General features: G+C 48.0%; 1 protein-coding gene across 5 annotated transcripts in view; it reads left to right on the forward strand.

Moving 5' to 3' along the window:
- Nucleotides 1–19418, forward strand: part of LOC149339303 (hemicentin-2-like) — a 222111-nt gene that overhangs the window by 88201 nt on the left and 114492 nt on the right. The window lies entirely within an intron of this gene.

The raw sequence follows: 19418 nt of genomic DNA on the forward strand, positions 1-19418 counted from the left end.
TTATTTTAACTTCGAAGGCGCGACGACTCTTCTTCAGAAGTGTTAAGCAACCTGCCTTGTATTTCCTATCCATATTTGTTAGTTTTTTTTTGTGTCCACCTCAGTTTTCTTGTTTGCGTTTCATGCGTTGCTGATAGTACCTACGATACTTCGGCGTTAACTACGACATTGGTGAGTCTCTGCAATCTGTAACTTCGACACAGAGCTAGTAGGTTTGAGCGGACAATATCGCAAGCACGGTGCACGGACCGCGCGCGCCATAGGAGGTCACCCAGCTTACCCAACCTTCCCCCAAGGACCTTCTCCACACGGTATGGCCTAACAACCTAAACTTTTGGGCCACCGTACCAAAAGGCGGCTCCGTGTACAGCGTTTCCTTAGCCGACTCTCCGCGCCCGGGCGTAATTCAGCCTATTAAACAGCCGCCCGGCTCGCTCGCGCGCCGCGCAGGGCAGTGGGGTGTGCAGAGGCGCTCGCGTAGATCGGGTGCCCGGCGCCGAGTTTCGGGCGAGGGCGTCGACCAACCGACTTCTTCTGGCCGCCTGCGAGGTAATTAGTTTTTCACCGGTTTCCGGCGCACGCCTGAGCGCGCACGGCCGGAGGCGCCGAGACGCCGCACCGGCCGTCCGGCTGTCTCGAGCCTGCGAAGTCGGCCACGTGACGTTAGAGAAGGAGGGAGAGGAAATGTGGAGGGAGAGGGGGGATGGTAGAAGGCGCGTCTACGCACTCTACAGCGGCTGCCGGAAAAGGGCCTCCTGCGCTTGGCCAGCGGCAACAGCGTTGACGCGCGATGCGGCATAGGAGGCGTAGGGCACCAAACCGTGAGCGCGCACGCACGTGTGCCCGGTAACTTGAAAAGCAAAGATAGCAAAAAAAAAAGTAAGAAAGTGGACATTTTTTCGAAAGGAACTAAAACTGAAACAGATAATCGTCTTTCTGCGAATTACAACCAAGTGTCGACGGCTGAGCAAGGTCAGGAAAGAGAAGAACGAAATTAAAGGTACTAAGGAGACGTTCGTTTATTATTAGTTTTATTTTAGAAAGCCTAACGATGAATCAGCGCAGGCTGCTTAAAGAACAAAATGGTGGCCTCCTCGTACACGTTTACTCCGCCTTTCAGGACTTTATTATTATTTTTTTTCGGTTTTTAGTTTCCGGCAGAATTTTTTCGGGTCTGACGTAACCGTTCTTCGCATGCAAAACTTACCATGCTCGGGCAGACAGATTATTGTTTCCAGCAGGCAGGAAAATATTTGTCTGTGTGTGTTTCTTTTTACAAGTTTTCCGTAATTGCTTCTCTATATTAGCACATTGTAGCGCTCATTTTTTCAGCGACATTGGGCGTTTAGCACTCGAAGAGCGCGCGGGAGAGGTGAGAAGCTGGCAACGGAAACAATTCAGGGAAAAAAAAATTAAGAAATGTGGTGACCGGTGACACACACTTACGACACACAATCCGGTGATTTTGTCGCACATTAATATATTAGAGTACAGGATGTGGTCAGAAAAGAGAGCGGTGGCGTGATAATTCTCCTGTCTGCTTTGTTCTCCTTAACCCTTTGACACGTTAGGTACGCAATGCGTACAAAGAAAACTTGCAGCTTTCTCTGAGAGTGCGCTACACTTTACACTGATTTCTTTGCTTCAGGTGATTTTCACATCCTTCATCTCGCAAATAAACTAATTTGTTATGCCTTATGGCGAACGCAATAAAATTAGATTTCTCGAAAGAGTGAGCGGGGTAGCACATCGTCCGCCATTTTTGTGCAAACATAACTTGACGCTAGTCGTCACAATTTTTCTTTTCCGAATTTCAAGCGTAATGAGCACCTTTCAAATAGGAATTATTTCAATGATACTTTGGGTGTTTAGTTGGTAAGTCACGGCATACCGACGTTGCAATTTGGTCATCTATGACACTTTGTGTGCGGTTTTTCACATCCGTGCAAAAAACAACCCTGCAATGAATCAACTATAAAGCTTTCTTTCTTAAGGCCTGAATATACTATTCAGGCGATAAAATATTTTGTTTCGATCGCGAAAAAAAAAAAACGGCGTACCAAAGGGTCGCCACACAGGCTAATATATACGGAAGCAAAAGTTAGCAGCTATCATACATAAACTCACCAGTTATCACAATTAGCAGTTAGTGGCCATCATATTTCCACTATTTAGCTATTGTATTGTAAAGCGGGAATGCGAATAATGATTTGGACAATGGAAATAGGGAAAGAATTCTGGGCATGTGAGCAATGCATGCTCATAGATGACAAAACATATATGGGAGAGCATATACGGCAGCTTTATAGCTTTGTTATAATCAGAATGAGCAATTCGAGAAGGCAGCGTGAGCGTCTGTAATGAAAACAAGCAACATAAGCAACGACACAAGCAACGACAAGCCTTCTTGCTTTGGCTAGTCAAAGTTCTTGCCTGTGTATGCTTTTACACAGCCAGAAAACAGGTGGTCTCAGTGACCTCCTGTTTTGCCCGGCGTTGTGAGAGCGAAATAGAATTTTACTGAAACTTTACTTCGTGGCTATGCAGCCTCTTCGCTTATTTGTCGCGATTGTGCGACGCGTTTATTCAAGTGCAACAACGCTGACCAGCCGTTCGAGATAAGTTAGAAGAAAAAAAAAACAGCGCGGATTGCCGTCGTATACAAAGATCAAGTTAAAGACAGCCTCGTTTGCAGGCTAGAACGAACGTATGACTCATCTATCGCAGCGCCTGGGGGCCCTAACGGCGGAGAGTAACCAACCACACCGCATTAGGAAGCGTTAGAAAGCCGAAAGCGCGCCGCTCCCCATCCAAGCATCGACCGATTCCATCGATTATTTCGATTAACGAACGCCCCGCGTACTAGCCCCTCATTTTTATGGGCCTGTTCCGTACCTACGGACTTCGCATCTCAGCGCATTCCTTTATTCCCTCCCAGCTGACCAGATTTAAGCTATTCGTATTATCTGTCAATACTGGTTCGATTCTTTTCTTCCTTTCCTCACTGGGAACGGGAAGTAAGGCGGAGGGGAACGCCTCGGGTCCGGAACTGTCGGGGACTCTGAGTAGTTTTTTTTTTGTTTTTCGTTCCTCTGCACGTGGACGTCGTTCATTGTTCGCAGCCTCACCCCCTTACGCAAGCTTGAACGTTGTTGCAGTTTATTCCGGCTCAGTCTTTACATTGTTCGCCTTTGTGTTTTGTCAGGGACAGACGTAAATTCGGGAGAGGATGGAGAGTGAGGGGGGGGGGGTGGGCTGAACGCTCGCTGTGCTGGCGAAGAAGGGGTGAGGGAGGGAGGGAGGGAGGGAGGGAGGGAGGGGCAGGGGGTGAACTTGCGTATCCCGAACTTCGATCGGGCGCCGTTCTGCCCATCAGGTCTTCGGCCTTTGTTTTCGAATCTCGTATAGGAAGGAACGGCTGGCTGGCCGATGCGGCGCATTCCCCGTCTCTCTCGCAACTGTTCAGCCGAGGCTGCCCCTTCCCTCGCCTTTGGAGCCACCGAAATAAATGCCAGCTGGCGCGCTGTGACGAGACGGAAAGAATAAAGGCGCCCAGAATCTCGCGCGAGCATTTTTGCTCAACAAGCAGAGGACATGGAGGGAAATAAGGAATTGAAGCGAGCATTAGGAAGAAAGGAAGAAGGAAGGGAAGTGGACCGTCGGAAAAAAAAAAAAGGTGGTCGGAATAATTTTGAAGCGTATGAAGTTAGTTGGTTGAAGAGTAGCGTTCAAAGTGATCATTTTTATCGCTTCCCTCATTGGTGTTACTGAGTTGTAGTATTGCCGATGTCATAGCATGTAATGAAGAATATTTCTTTCTAATGAAGACGGTCGTTAACTGGTCTCTTTTTCGCATGCTGTTCCCGAAATTTCGAGGTGCTTAAGAAAGGAGCTTCTGAGCATCTGAAAAGGTTCCCAAAATGAGGGACGATACACGTACACGAATTTGTGCTATTTGCAGCGTCCAGTAATGACATCATATATGTCTATTAGCGAAAACTCCATTTTGTGGGTCTTTACTCCAGTCATGAGCCTCATCGAGGAGGCGATGTGAGAATAGGGCATGGAAACTATAATTGAGAGACGTGGGTTCGTACATACTTTCGTAAATGCCTTCATCGACCTGGTAAATATCAGTGGAACACACCGAACTCCTTGCTTGCTTGTCATTAATTTTGCAATAGCCACCACGTCGTTCCGTTTAGTTATTCCTGCCTGTCGATAAAAAAAAAAAAATGTTTTCACGCTGCTTGTTGGATTTTAATCATTCAGCTTTGTTTTCAACAGTTTTGCGGTATAAACACCAGATTTTATATCGGGTGCCTCATGTAACGCAAACAAAATTTTAAATAAGCGCGGGTCCATTTTCCTCAGTGTCAATAATTAGGTCTGGCTGAATTGGAGAGACATAAGAGAGGCCTTTGCCCTGCAGTGGGGGCAGTCAGGCTGATGATGATGATGATTCGGGGCAAATATGCACCTGGTGAAAGATTATTTTTTTCTTTGCTAATATTTCCACTTGAATGAGACATTTCAATTCTTAACCGCTCGAGTATCGGGAAAAGCGAAGTGTAGGGTGCCAGAAGAAAAAATGTAAATAGCGCAATGAAAAAAAAAATCGAAAGTATCTTTTAATGTTTTTATCGCGCATTGACGTAATAGCAGGAAACCCAGAAGGTGCCAGATATTGATCTCACTCGCTGAATACAATTTCAGATTTTGCGGCTGTGGTGTTGGCTGCAGATGTGGCTACAGATGCGGCTGCGGATGCGTCTGATGGCGCACCAGTTTGGGTGCTTTATGGCAGCAGAAAGTCAAAATGCGCGACCAGTTACAATATTTGAAATAAGATTGCTTTTGTTGCTGACATTTATGCCACAGAGCTGACTCCTCCACTTTTTTCACCGCCGTATTGAAAAAACACTGCTTTGAGAAAAATCCAGCCATTACATGTTTTATGTGACGATTTGTAAACTTGTGAAAAAAAAAAAAATCCTTATTCATTGGTCATTCTCAAATATGTATTTACTTTTACTGACTATCAAGTTGATTAGGATGCAGACTACACTTAAATGCGGTGGACGACTGCCAACAATACTGTTTCAGTTATGTTCTTGTAGAATAAAAACATCGGTCTTCAAACTTTGGTTCAAATTACGTGGAACTTTCCAGCTCTAGCATACAAAATCAAATATAGAAAGAGCCGCCGTGGTAGCTCAGTGGTTATGGTGCTCGGCTGTTGACCCGAAAGACGCGGGTGCGATCCCGGCCGCGGCGGTCACATTTCAATGGGGGCGAAATCTAGAGACCCGTGTACTGTGTGATGTCAGTGCACGTTAAAGAACCAAGCTGGTCGAAATTACCCGGAGCCCGCCACTCCGGAGTCTCCCATAGCCTGGGTCGATTTGGGACGTCAAACCCGACAAACCAAACCAAACCAAACTAGAAAGTGGCGGCAATTTTTAGAGACTCTGCTTGTTCACTTGCCCCTCAACAAGAGTTATGTGGATTGAAAATGTTTGATTGAATTCATAACGGCGTAAACAAAACTAAAGTGAACTCGTACTTGCAGTGTCCTGGATGTCAACAGCCTTTATGCGCAACAGTGTAAAAGGAGATGATTTCACCGAGGCAGCCTTTTCATGCGACCCGCAGTTCTTGCACCATTCAACTTCTCTCTCCCTTTTTCGTCTTTTTTTTTTTATCTTTCGTGCAAAACAAAAGTGGGTCATGCACGGCGTTCGAGGCTCTCACAAAGCCCGAGCCGCCGTCTCATCGTCGTCTTCGGCGGCGTCGGGAAAGTCGGGCATTAGGGAGCCAGCCCTCTCAGCAGGCTCCGGGGCAAAAGGAGCTGCTCGAAGAGGCCTCGGCCGTAATTCGCTCAAACGATGAGAAACTTAGATCTAATTTCGGCCCGCACTCTTCGGTGGTTCGCGTGCAACGCGCAGCCAGCCTTTGGCTGCTCCCGTTCTCTCCTTCTCTCTCTCTCTTTCTCTCTCTCTCTGAGGAAGCCTCCCTTTGCTGCCAGGCCGCTGCATCGGCTCGTTTCCCGCTGCGCGGCTCCCGTAGAGTGGATTCGCCTACGGAGAAAGAGATTCCTCGGCGCGGACTAAGCGATTTTCGTCTTCTCTCTTTTTTTTTTGTATATATACATAATTCTGATCTCGTGTTCCTCTCTTAGAAGTGCCGCAGTCGTCGAGGATTCGAGGAATCGTTTTTGAGCGTCAACGAGGGAGATGATGCACGCGAGAGAGGCAGAGATAGAGTGGGGCGCGGGTTTCTATTGTGTCCCGAATGCGTGAGAGGTCAAAGGAGTTATCCTTCATCGTACTCGTCTCCATGATAATCGCGTCGTGTCTATTCAGGGCAACGGGGAAAAGTCCGGAGAAATGTGGTCTTTCGAATGTCCGACCCGCGGCTGAAAGGGTTGTGCAGCCAGTGAAAAGCGCATCGTAGTAAGGCAGATTAGTTGAGAAGAGGTCACGTCACATCACGTCTCGTGACGTCTCGTCATGTCCCGTCACGTCTAAATGCATCGTATCGTGTCGTATCGTATCGTATCGCATGGCATCGTATCGCACCGCACCGCACCGCATCGTGTCGCATCGTGTCGCATCACAACACATCACGTCGCATCGATCCGTCGCATCGCGTCGGGTGGCGTCACTTGACTACACTTCATTACAAATCGCAACACAGCACGTCAAATAGCACGCCCGTTTGCGTCACATAGTTTCACTTCACATCACAAATACCTGACAGCACAGGACATCATACCGCATCCCTTCACAATGCAACACAGCACAGTAAATACAGTACAGGACAAATACCATGTCATAACATACGAATGCTGGTAATAGAAGATGTGAACAGCTTATTTCGGCCGGAGATTACGCGTACAGAGCATGCATGCTGATGAAATCCACCAGAACTTGACATTGGTCAAATTCCTTCAAGGTCCTTCGGCCTTCTCATTTTTTTTTGCGGGCACATCCAGATGACTATATCGCCATTCCGTAAAGAGTGCAACTTCGCGCGGTGGATATATGAGATGTGGGAGCAGTTTTTCTGACCCTGCGCTTCGACACAGCGCTCGGATGCCGCGTACTGTACGGAGGCAGGTATTCTGAATCCACAACCTAATACCTCCTGGTCCCAGGCTATACTCATACTGCCCGTACCATCACGTCGGCGTAAATGCGTTCCGTGCGGGAGGACCCGTGACTGTGCGATGCTGCGCCCCGCAGCGTCCCACAAGGTCCACCCGCGCTCATCATTATGACAACGCGACACACGCGAGCGAGAAAAAATAAAAAGGAGGAGCTGACCGCGCCAAAAGTGACGTGCTTCGAAGCACCCGCTCCGCCAGCGCAAGTGTGGCGAAGACTCTCCGGCGTTAGTGGGAAAGAAAAGAGAGATCCGCGCCCCATAAATCAGCGCCGCGTGAAGCCCGAGGATGGCTCCCTGATAAAATGCAGTGGCGCGTCGCTCGCGCCGCGTCGTCATCCTCACCGCCGGCAGCGGCGCGCGAGCGATGGTGTGCCCGGGCGCGAATAGCCCGAGGTCAGCGTTTCGTGCCCGGCAGTAGAAAACGGCCCGTCCTCCGCGGCGATCGTCCCCCTTTCCCACAACGCGCCCCTCTTCTTCATCGCCTGGGATGGACACTGGTCGCGGGGAAACGCCTCGACTAAAGAGGAGCTGTGGGAGGAGGGTGCGTCTCGTAAATTTCATTTTGACGCTGTGTCTTTGCTGCTGCTTCGAGGTCGGCTGCTTCATAGCGCGGCTTCAGGTTGGAGCGAAGCCGTCGGGTGCCTTCGTGCGCTGGATGGCGTAGGGAAAAGTTTCTCCTCCTCCAAGCTTAGGGAAAGCGGAGAGAGGAGGGCGGGAGTGGAAACAGGAAAGGACAGGGAAGGAAGGGGATACCGGGACAGAGGGCGACACGAGGGGAGGCCGCCGTCGCCAAAGGCAGCGCTCGGAAGCAAAAGCACGAGTGTTCTGAACACCGTGTATATATATAGATATATATGTATGTATATACAAAAAGTGATTGCACCGATGGAGACACCTACAGCGCCGCGTCCCCTTGGGGCGAGTGAAATTGAAAATCCATACGAGTCCCGATAAGTAAATAGATGTTGCCCCGCCGAGCGCTGGGTGCAAAAAGGTGGAAAACGTGGACGATGAGAGAAGGGGGGCAGTGGAGGAAATGTGAAAGAAATATGACAGCCGACCAACGGGGGACGCGGGAGAGCGTTCGAGGGAGAGAAAAGTGTGTGTGTGGAAAGGGGGGGGGAGAGAGGAAAGGACTCTTCGGTTAGCTGGGTAAACATATCGCTTTATTTCGTAGCAGCACCAGTTCAAGTTTGTCTTCACCCGCGAGTTACGCAAACACGCGCGCAATCGTGTACAAACCGCGCCGGATCGCAGCGTGACCCGCTTTTCCAGAGCCGCGAAACGCGCGCGCAGAACGAGGGGATGAAAAGAATGGAAAGCCGCCGCTTCCGCAACCACCGCAGTTATTGTCGGTGCGAAGCACGTGCGAGAATCCGAATGTTGACGAACGTTGTTTATTGTGTACCACCCGTGAGCGCTCGGGAGCGTCGATACAGTTCGTAAAGGGTTTTGGGCTCTGAAGGGGGCTTTCCTCGTCCCTGACGGGGCCTCGGGAGTGCGTACAAGCTGACGGTTAGCCTAGCGAGTGTTTAACGTATGTCGGTGCGCCGCAACGGAGTTAAACAATGAGGCCAAGCGTAAGGAAAAAAAATTAAAGCGACTAAATATGCAGCAGCTTCTCTTTTGTTAAATTAAGTAATTCTGTAACAATGCGAATACGCGGACAGAAGTTTTTCGGGCGGCATTGTTTTCACCCCGCAGCCAGGGGTGCACTTGCTAGAGTTTGTGAATGGCGCACAAAAACAATGTAATAAAAAACTACGAAGTAAAAGAAAAAAAGATCTAAATGAAAAAAAAAATGTTACCCGGGCAGAACTTCTCTTTTATAAAAAAACTCGACAAGCGTGAATAGCCTGTCACTCCCGCGTGCGCACGTAGTACCACACAAAGGCTATAGCTCCGCCAGTTTCTTTTCTTTTTTTTCGCCTTTCATTTCTGCGTATACGCCGTATACCCGCGCACTAGCATGGCAAACATGCAAAGGATGAGCGTGCGCACACCACCAAGCGCTCCCGGAGCATCGGGCCAGCGACATGAAAAGGCTTCGTTTTTCCCAGCAATTTCTGAATCTAATTTATGAGACAAAGGAACTTCCTCTCTCCCTTTCCTTCCGTCTCCGTCGTGGACAGCACAGCCGCACCACAGCCTGAGCGCTAAGCGTGGCCCGAACAAAAAGAAAGACAGCCCGGAGGAGAGGGCTAGCTCGCTCCGTTCGGAGCCATGATGGCGCGAATGAGAGAATGGCGAGAAGCTCAGTCACCAGGATGGCTAGAGGAGGAGGAGGAGGAGGAGGGGGATAGAAAACGTCATGGCGTCGCTGAAGGGATGTGAGGGGGAGAGGGGGCCTATTAAAACCTGCTGCGAACCGGCGCTCACGCTCTGGTGCCTCCGTGGGCCTCGGGGGCCGTGGAGACTAGGACTTCCAGGGACAGGCGAGCGCCGCGGTAAGAAGGCATGGCGTCTGCAGCTCCCGAGCGACGCCAGGAGATGATAGCGTAATTGTCCCCGAAGATAAAGAGGATCGCGGCCCTTCGCGTAATTCGTAACTCGCCGCCGCTTTCAGCTTTTTGCCGAGTACAGTGCGCGTGTGGGCGACGAAAGATGTTGGAGAGTGTCGTAGCTGGCAGTCCGCGAAAGAACTGTCGTACGGAAGCTTGCTCCTTTGAGGAGGGGAAGACGTTACTGAGAGCCTAGGCGTTTTGAGAGACGAGGTGTTATAGGTGTTATTTAGCTTGCATCCCAACTGAAACGTTTCATATGAGCCGCTCGTACGGAATTATGAGAATATGGAGTTCATAAAATATGGATAAATATATAGAAATCCATATGTCCTATTTACAGAGTCCATAATTATTCCATATAACTTCCATACGGTTTTTATTCAGTGTGCATGACGTCATAAGGAGTCCGTAAGTTTCCATACGTGCTTCCATAGGGTGCGTACCGACTTCATATGCACCATACTGACTCCATAAAATTTCTTATGCAAACGTATGGAATTACGGAACTCGTCATATGGAAACTCATTTTCTTTCGTTAAAATTTAAGCAGCGCTAACTTTTAGGACGAATACACAGAGGACATGACAGGACGGGCGCTGTCCTGTCATGTCCTCTGTCAGCGCCCGTCCTGTCATGTCCTGTGTGTATTCGTCCTAAAAGTTAACGCTGCTTAAATTTTAACGAAAGAAAATGCATAACCAACTAGCCCCGCCACGTGTTTTACTAAATGGAAACTTTCAGTAGGGATGTTTCATTTTAGATGCATTTTGGAGGTGTTGATGAAGTTGCAATACTAGCTTTCTCCGCTTGGCGGAATATTCCAGTAAAAGTTTCTTGTAAATAATACTGAAGTGTAGTGCGGCATGTTGAGCTGTATTTTCCTATGTTTACCATATCTAAGTTTGAAGGTATTTATGTATATTTTTTTAGATCTGTGACAAGGAGCAGCGGCTGCTGCTGTCACTAACCAATCTCTCCTTTACTATTCATGATAGCAAAGAAACAAAGAAAGAAGACATGAACAGTAAAGGGATTACTTTTGGCTGCGCGACTTGAAGGAGACTTCACGGTGCCTTGCGAATGCTTCCGCTGGGGTCCGTGCTTGTGAATCACAGAAAGACCCCGCTGCTTTTCCAGTCAGAACTTTTCAATATGACGCCCACGAGACCACGGTTCAGCGTGTACTGAAAAAGAAAAAAACTCGTCGCGTATGACACCACTGAAACATCTCTGGAACGAAGAAGTGTTACGAATGCTTCCTCCATGAACACTTTGAATGCACCGGTGCGAGGGAGCTGACGCGCTTCTTGCCTTTATTTTGCGTATTTTAAGCTTCAAAACATATATTTATAGAACCTCTTTCTTCGTCCTATAGTGCACACAGGGTACTCATAAGAAGAAGCATCAGTTTCACCATTCCGGGTTTCCTTCGAAGTTAACTCTCCTTTCCCTGTGTCCCTGAGTCGTGGGTGTTCAGACAGAGCAATACGCGACGCTAACGTCCAGCGCTGAATTCGTTTCTGCTGGTGCTTTCAAACATTCTCGAATGGATAGCGTCCCTTTAAAACTGTACTTCTTTTTATGATGTCCTGGCATCGGTAAAAAAGAAAAAAAAAACTACAGAAGCATGCACGTAAGTCGCAACGAACCGAGGAGCCGATTTCCGCAACAACAGGCGCCGGACGTCAGAGACAAACCAGCTGAGTGCACAAAGCAGGAGTAAATAGGTATAGAAAAAGTAAGGTATATGGCGGATCGGTTTGGCTCCCAAAGAATTCCGCGCGAGGGCACAGGAAAAAAAAAGCGAATAAAAAAAATAAAAACAGGCAAGAGACGGGAGGCGTCGTGGCATCGGCGCCCGACTGCGAACTCGCTCGGCCTTTCGCTGATGGCCTCTGTTACAAGCCATTAGCTCCGGGCTCGAACCCACGCGCCGCAGCCTCTGCGTGAAGCAACCGGCGGGGTCAAGAGCGCTGCGGCTTTCGCCGCTTCTGGGCGGTCGCACAAAAGCGCAGGATAGGATCAGGTGTTGTGCGATGCTCTCTGGGCCAGGCACTAACGCGTCGCGGGGCTTCGAACGAACGGTGAGAGAGGCGCCCGGGGCCTGATTACTGTTCCGGTCACCGAGCGGATATTGTTCGCGGAGACAGCTGGCCGCGTCGCACCGCCCGGCCGGCCGGAGCTCTTTGGCCCCTTGTCTTCTCCGCTGATCCACTGGCGAAGAATGGCGACAGTTTGCTCGCAAAGGGAGCGCGATTGTCCCCGAGAAGACGGGGTGCGTAACTCTCGCCTCCCGAACAAACACTGCCCTGGAGTGGACGACTTGTCCCTGTCCCGACTTGCCTCACAATGCGCGTCGCAGTTCGCAGTTCCGATATACGGCCCAGTGCTGCAGAGAGTGCCGGGTGTTCCATTTAAGATGTTACGCAACTTTTTAAGATAAGTAAGTTAGAAGAGTGCTTTTTTCGGCATAGCATCGTCAGCGGTGTAGTACATCCGAATGCAGCTAAGTGCTAACTGGTGTACTGGTTAAATGATAATAAACATTTCACTATTTATTCAGAGGTGTGTAGCCCATCATAAACTATATCCATATCAGTTGTTATCATTTAGAAAACGCTGTGGCCCTCGGCGCTGTAGCCGAGGATAACTGGTATGGCATACGCTATGACATGCGCTACTATAGCTCTTACAAAAATTTTTTACACTGTCTTAGACTGTCTAGAGACTTCTGTCTTTAAAGTCTATAGACTCTCTAAAAACAAATCCTAAATGACAGTCTATAGGCAATATGACCATACACTTGTTGGTCATTTAGTCATAGACAGTCTATGGACAGTCTATAGATTATGAATAGACAAAAGCAAATATATACACGAAGGCATTAGAGTCTATAAGAAGTCTACAGACTTTCTATAGAACATTTATATATACTACAAAACGAAACCTAAACTGCGTTTACACTTATAGCAGCCATGGCGCCACGAAAAGTTAATAGGGTCGCAAGCTGCGCTCCCACAACTTTTATAGTCAGCATCATTCTGGCCCCTACATTTACATGCTACCACATTTCTCGCTAAAAAAAAAAAAAAAGTTTTTTTTTAATACACCACTTAACTTTGTAGTGTAACTTTTTCATTTATTGCTCTGTCAATTTTAAAACAAGTCTTTATTTTCTCTTCGTGTTCAATGTCTGAGTGAAGTCTTTAGTGAGGGTGGTTCCTGTCTTTCTGCCCCAGTAGTAGCTGCGTCAACAAAGAACATAATTACTACACATTAGCTCTTGTAAACTGCGACGTACAAAGATGTTTCCCCGCCGCGGTGGCTCAGAGGTTACGGCGCTCGGTTGCTGACCCGAAAGACGCGGGTTCGATCCCGGCCGCGGTGGCTGAATTTCGATGAAGGCGAAATTCTAGAGGCCCGTGTACTGTGCGATGTCAGTGCACGTTAAAGAACCCCAGGTGGTCGAAATTTCCGGAGCCCTTCACTACGGCGTCCCTCATAGCCTGAGTTGCTTTGGGACGTTAAACCCCCCTAAACCAAGCCAAACAAAGATATTTCGAAAACACATCGATTTCCTTGACTGGCAGTAAGACAGCGTGCTGCTTCTTGTACGACCATGTCCAACAATCTCGGGCAAAAATTCTGAAAATTAAAAAATTGTAAGATACTTTTAGGCAAATATTGAAAGTAGTGGTCCATTATTCTGATATGTAGCAAAATCTTTCTTTTAGTGTGTTTCGATCGATCGCATCTAACAGTTAAGACTGTCATATAAAATCAATGGGAAACGCTTTTGACGACAGCAAAAACGTTAACAAAAAACAAAAAATTCAAGACTGGCGTTGGGTGATCGGCAAATGTATTGATTGTTATAGAGAAATCTTACGTTATGCGAAAACATTGCGTTCATAAATGGTCTCGCGCTCAAAAATGCATTTGTTCAGAATTGTTGGATATGTTTTCTTGAACCTGTTTTTTTCTATGCTCTGCAACGCTTCGGATGTGCAGTTTACTCTTCAAAATGCTATGATATATTGAGATGCAGCATTGGTTCTGACAGGAAATGCAGCACCATTATTCCTTCCTCCTGTTTATTATGGCTGCCAAAGATAATTTCGTTCTTATTTTGCCCGAGTTTTACCCAGGAAGAGCTTTCTCACTGTCACGATGACGTCAGCATCACCTTTGTTAAGTTCCGTTATGGGCAGTTTGCTGTGAACGAGCTTCTCGCAAACTTTTCGCCCGCATGCGTTCTCGTCATACTTCCGCCTCGGAATTGTAAAGACTGGCACTTTGTTTTGGGGGGGTTAATTTCATGCAGCGATGGTGTTTTCACGCGAGAAACGGGTAACAGTGGCGCAGAGAAACAAAAGGAAACAAATATGAGAGAAACACAAGTTCATTTCTTTTGTCTCATTGACCAGCAGTTTGAACAAGCGTACACGTGCATCTCCTCCGGGCTCGGTGGTCTTCCTCGGTCGCCTCATCTTTCACTGCATCTTCGTCCTTTAGCCCCATTCTCCTTGAAATCGCAAACGCCTTTGCTCGGCAGCAGAAAGAAAGGGGAGGACCTCCCAACCGCTATGAGGAATCGATTGCGGAAAGAATTTTTCTTCGACTTTCCAGATTCCGGGATTTTCGAGGAGAGCGCAGAGCGCTTTTCCGTCCCTTCTTCGCTGTGTTCAGCGGTCGCTAATTCTTTTCTTTTTTTTCTCCGCTCCGACGACGAGTGCGGTAGCCGCGCCCGCGGGCTCCTCTGTTGCGCCGGGATTTCTCTTTCGCGGAGACGTTAGGCGAGCGTCTCTTGAGCGCCGCTCTGTTTCTCTCTTTTTTTTTTTGTTATAGCGTTGTGGCTCTCAAGGCTTCTTGGTCTGAAAGTGGTCGTCGTTTCATGATAGTGCGTACGGCAATGTTTCTTCATTTCTTTTCAGTTTTTTTTTTTTTAGAACGACGGAGGAGAGTATATATAAACAAAGATGGGCGACTTCACATTTTTCCTTTTTTCTTTAGTTGTTGTGGCTTTTAAAACTCATTGAATTACGAGTTCACGTTTGATTTCTTTTTTTTTTTTCATACGGGTTTTTCTCTTTCTCCTCGTGAAATTAAATGAGGTAATAAAATAGTAGTCTTCGATTCACGAGGACGGATGATTTCATTGGCTGCTGCGCTCTCGGAGAAGACGTCGTCGTCCCGTTCAGCAGCTGGTCTAAGAAGTGATGGACCGTTCCTTTTGAGTGGTGTTTTGTACTTGATTGAAGGAACGGCACGGCGGCAGTCGATTGATGGATCTGTGTCAAGATCGCCAATCGCTAAATCGTCACCATTTAAGGTCTTACAAAAATTATGCTTTCATCTTTCTGGAATTTAAACAAAACGTTGAAACTGTGCGGCAAAGCAAACGTTCACCCTTGCTTGTTGACACAATCAATGCATTGGCGTTTCATTTCTGTGTTTGGCAAATGTTCACAAAACAGGAACTAATAGGAAAAAAAATGAATTGCTTTCCAAGTCTGATACGTCCGTTTTTCAGGCAGTTTGGTAACATCGAGATAGAGGTGGGGGAGGTGGAGGGGGGGGGGGAGGGGGGGGGGAGGGGGGGGGGGAGGGGGGAGCACGAAATTACATTCTTCATAAACCTAAGTACGCAGATTAAATTTTGTCGTACTGTATCAGTAGAATGCGACTGTAAATAATAGGAGGGTGCATCTCTGCGAACTGCCGCCTACTGCGAACCTGTTACCTGCAATTTAATTATTTTCCAAAAATGTGCCTAAATTACGCAACCGGAAAAGGGGTGGCATAACAAAATGTGAGGCATGTTTCGTTGTTGCTTTTGAAAATGACAGGTCAAATAAAACGACGCGGATTAAAAAAGAGAGTACACCTGAAAAGAATTGCTTCAGTAGGTTGCGAAAGCTAACACGCACGCACGCACGCACGCACGCACGCACGCACGCACGCACGCACGCACACATGCACACATGCACACATGCACACGTGCACGCATGCACGCATGCTCGCACACGCACACATAGCGGAATAGAAGATAAAGGAATAAAATAGACTGAGTTACTGTACAGCAGCCAGAGAAAGTGAATGAAATGCACTATTAATAACTTCCGACGCATTTTATGGCTTCTCATAGGAAGCTTGCTCAGAGTGCTCAACGCGTCAAACCAGCGCCCCGTAGAAAGTAGCCGCAAGAGGCCTGTTTTGGCGGACGAAACGTATTATCGATGACGAGTTCATTGCTTTACTTGCCGGGCGTTATAGGCCCGCAAACCGTAGGAGGCGGCGCAGTTAGCCAAGAGGACGGTTTACGACGACGGCGCGGTAGTTCTACGGCCGGGTCCCGCAGGAGCCGTACGCGGAGACGAAAACAACTTCCCGTCTTGCTGTGCTGCTGCGCGAAGGGAAAGACGCGAAGTTGCAAGGCAAGTCATTGCAACGCATTACTCCGCCGATGCGTTGTAACCTCTATTACATCGCGGGAAATTGGTCGTACTAGTCAAAACGCAAGTATAGAAGGTGTAATATAGTTTCAAACGCGCTGAAAGCAGCGTTTGGTGTGTAGCTTAGTACGCAGGGTTTAACGTCTCGAAACTAAGCGTGTGCTAAAAGCAAACCAAAAAATACATCGCAGTGAAGGGATGCAAATTTATTTCGACTAACTTGGCTTTTTTAACTCGCAGTAAGCGGACGCACACCACACGACATTAGTCAGCTGGATACTGCAGCGCTTTCTTCTGGCGTGTATTCGGTACTCAGTATGTATTACTCTTTTAGAGAGATGCGTGTGAAAGGCCGATAACTTAGATAAACGTGCTACTATTACTGTCGCTTGTTGAAACGACGACACACTAAGTAGTTTACTGATGCGCGAACAGTCGATTTGGGCAACGCGCGAAGCGTGGCTTGGTTGGTAAGACTTTAATGACTCCGTCGAAGCCCAAAGCGAAATGCATGCGAAATGATGCTACTCACGCCATCTTTTAATGCTCCTCCAAGACTCAGATTAGCACTCCAGATGGTGACAGCAGGAGCTGACTGTTGACTGCTATCTAGGTGATTTTGTTTAGAGCCATGTAGACCAGTCAGGCGTCAAGTGTGTGCCTGATTTGTGGACCATATTCAGCATTTAACATGTGGCTACGGTTGAGCGAAAGCATCAACCTCTCACCTCAACGCATTTCAATCGAACGGGATGCGTCCTTGAAAAGCTGCTATCGCTGAAGGGGTGGACGCGATTAGTATTAATGTTTATTTCATCGCGCTTCAGTCGTTTCGCTGTTGCGTTCTAAATCTGACTCAGCCATCGTCTATCAGGCACGTCAATGGCAGTCCTACCACGAATGTTTACACTGCGTGTTAGTGTCAGGAAAGGTTGTCCCCGCAGAGAAATATGGGGGGAACCATAACAGCTAAAACAAATAGATCTGCGACAGGAAAAAGAGGGGGTCGCGTCGAGATAGCATTATTTGCGTTGCGAGGTCACCCGGATAGTGTGCATATTATCGTCGTTAAGCAGCACACGATGCTAAGGAAGGTTTAGGTTTGCCCAGAGCCGGCCGTGAATAGGTCATCCTGCTCTCAACAGAAGCAGTAGAGCCAGGCATCTGGTAATGTTCTTTGTTTTAAAATTTTTCAACTTCGCGTTGCTCTGGAGAAGTGCTTTCGGTTTGGTTTGGTTTATGGGGTTTAACGTCCCAAAGCGACTAAGGCTATGAGAGACGCCGTAGTGGAGGGCTCCGGAAATTTCGACCACCTGGGGTTCTTTAACGTGCACTGACATCGCACAGTACACGGGCCTCTAGAATTTCTCCACCAAAGAAATTCTAACCGCCGCGGCCGGGATCGAACCCGCGTCTTTTGGGCCAGCAGCCGAGCACCATACCCGCTCAGCCACCGCGGCGGCGGAGAAGTGCTTTCATCAGAAAAAGATCGATACTAATTTGCATGCAAGCCTTTCCAATGATGAACCAGGTACAAAGTTAAGGGCTTGACTGAACTTTTTTTTTGCCACCGCAAGAAAGTTTAGTGTTTCAGAAAGCAGCCTGCGACTTCTCCAGCTGTAAACTGGTGCAAAACGCAGCTTTGAAATCAAGGACGAGGGTCAGTGTCGCTGCTCAAAACAAAAGAGGAGGCTGCGAAGGCTTGGCAAAATGCATGACATGGTTATGAATTAAGCACTTTTCTTCAACGTCCAATACTATACTAAACTCACCCTGATAGCCAGGTAAAGCCTGAAAACGCTTTGACACACATAATGCACCAGCCATGTAAGCAAGAAAGGAAAATGTGGTGTGGTTCATCAAATTTGAGAATCCAACTCACCTAATAACTCAAAAGTTAGGTATAATCCAGTCTATATAGGAAAATTTGCTTGCACTGAAAAAGCGGCCACAAAGTTGCCCAAGCTTCCCACGTATGTCTGTAGGGCTGGGAGCACAAGACAAAGCAAGCGGTTGCATTTAGTGTATTTAGGTTCCTTGTTTTTTTGTCCGTTATGCCTTCCATGTTGCAGCACACGTTTACGCGATGCCCGATTACCGATTGAAACATGTCGCAGCGACGTGCACACTCAAAACAGAAAGAAGTAAAAATAACTTAAGCTGTCCCCTAGCACATTTCTTTTTATAAAAGAGAGTGCGCAAGAGGACAGCTAATTCCTTTTTTACTCCCATACAGGCATATTCGTGTTTAGAGTGTACCGCTTTGTCTCCACTGTAAGAGGGCAACGGAGTTCAGGAGCATTCCGCAACCTAAAAAGACTGACAAGCGCCGGACAGCATCGTCAACGACTGTGACATCGGCGCAGTACGCATATAGGAGACCGCGAATGCAGCCCGTCGGTAAAGACTTCGCGCCATTGACCGCATCGGTGGCCTACTAATTTGAGCAACCGATGTGCAAGCGGGATGTGCAGGGATCGATTCCGAGTGCCACCGGTTACCCACCGCTGATACATCGGGTACAAACTTTGCCGTTGCCGTTTACCGGCGGTGAAATGATTGGGAAACGAGCGTTCGACAACGCCTTGAGCAAACGAAAATACCTTGCAACATGGCGCTCTTTGGTCTCGATGCCCCCGCGCCATAAAAATGCATCACCATCACTTTAAGCCAGTGCCTGGCTACTCCTGCATCGAACTCAGAACTACATCCCGGCGAGAAAGACCACCAGGGAGCAGATTGAAATCCGACGCCGGAGAAGCCGCGCATTGGCGCAAAGTCTTTACAGGAGCATATAGGTCTAAGTTCAACCTAAAATAAAGCAGTGTCTCTCTATAAAACCATAGTCAACTCTGCCTACCGGTCTTTAAATTTAATGGAACACCCTCGTCACTAAACTACCCAAAGCTTGTCGGTACATGAATAGCGAAACTAAGTTCCGTAACAGGGCCAATAAATGAGCCACGCGAGCGCGCACAAGCAACGCCAATTGCCCTCTCTCTAGTTATAAATACAACATTTCCAGTGCACTCAATGTCAAACGCGGTTCTTGCATGCTAGGGCCTGGAGATTAAGTGGAACGAGTGCTTTCCAAGCCAGTATCTTTGCTCTTCCTTCCGGGCTGTCCACCGTGCATAAACGGGATGGAAGAAACACGGGGGAGGGGGGGGGGGAGACGACGACGACAACGTCCTCGGCGACCCGCGCACGATCTTGGGGCGCCGCTCGGTCGCCCTCGGGTTGCGCGGGGCTTTCTTCTTTTTTTTTCACCCTCTCTCTTCCGTACCCG

Source organism: Amblyomma mixtum, chromosome 6 (genome assembly GCF_055824585.1).
Source record: "Amblyomma mixtum isolate Tamu chromosome 6, ASM5582458v1, whole genome shotgun sequence".
Lineage (NCBI taxonomy): Eukaryota > Metazoa > Arthropoda > Arachnida > Ixodida > Ixodidae > Amblyomma > Amblyomma mixtum.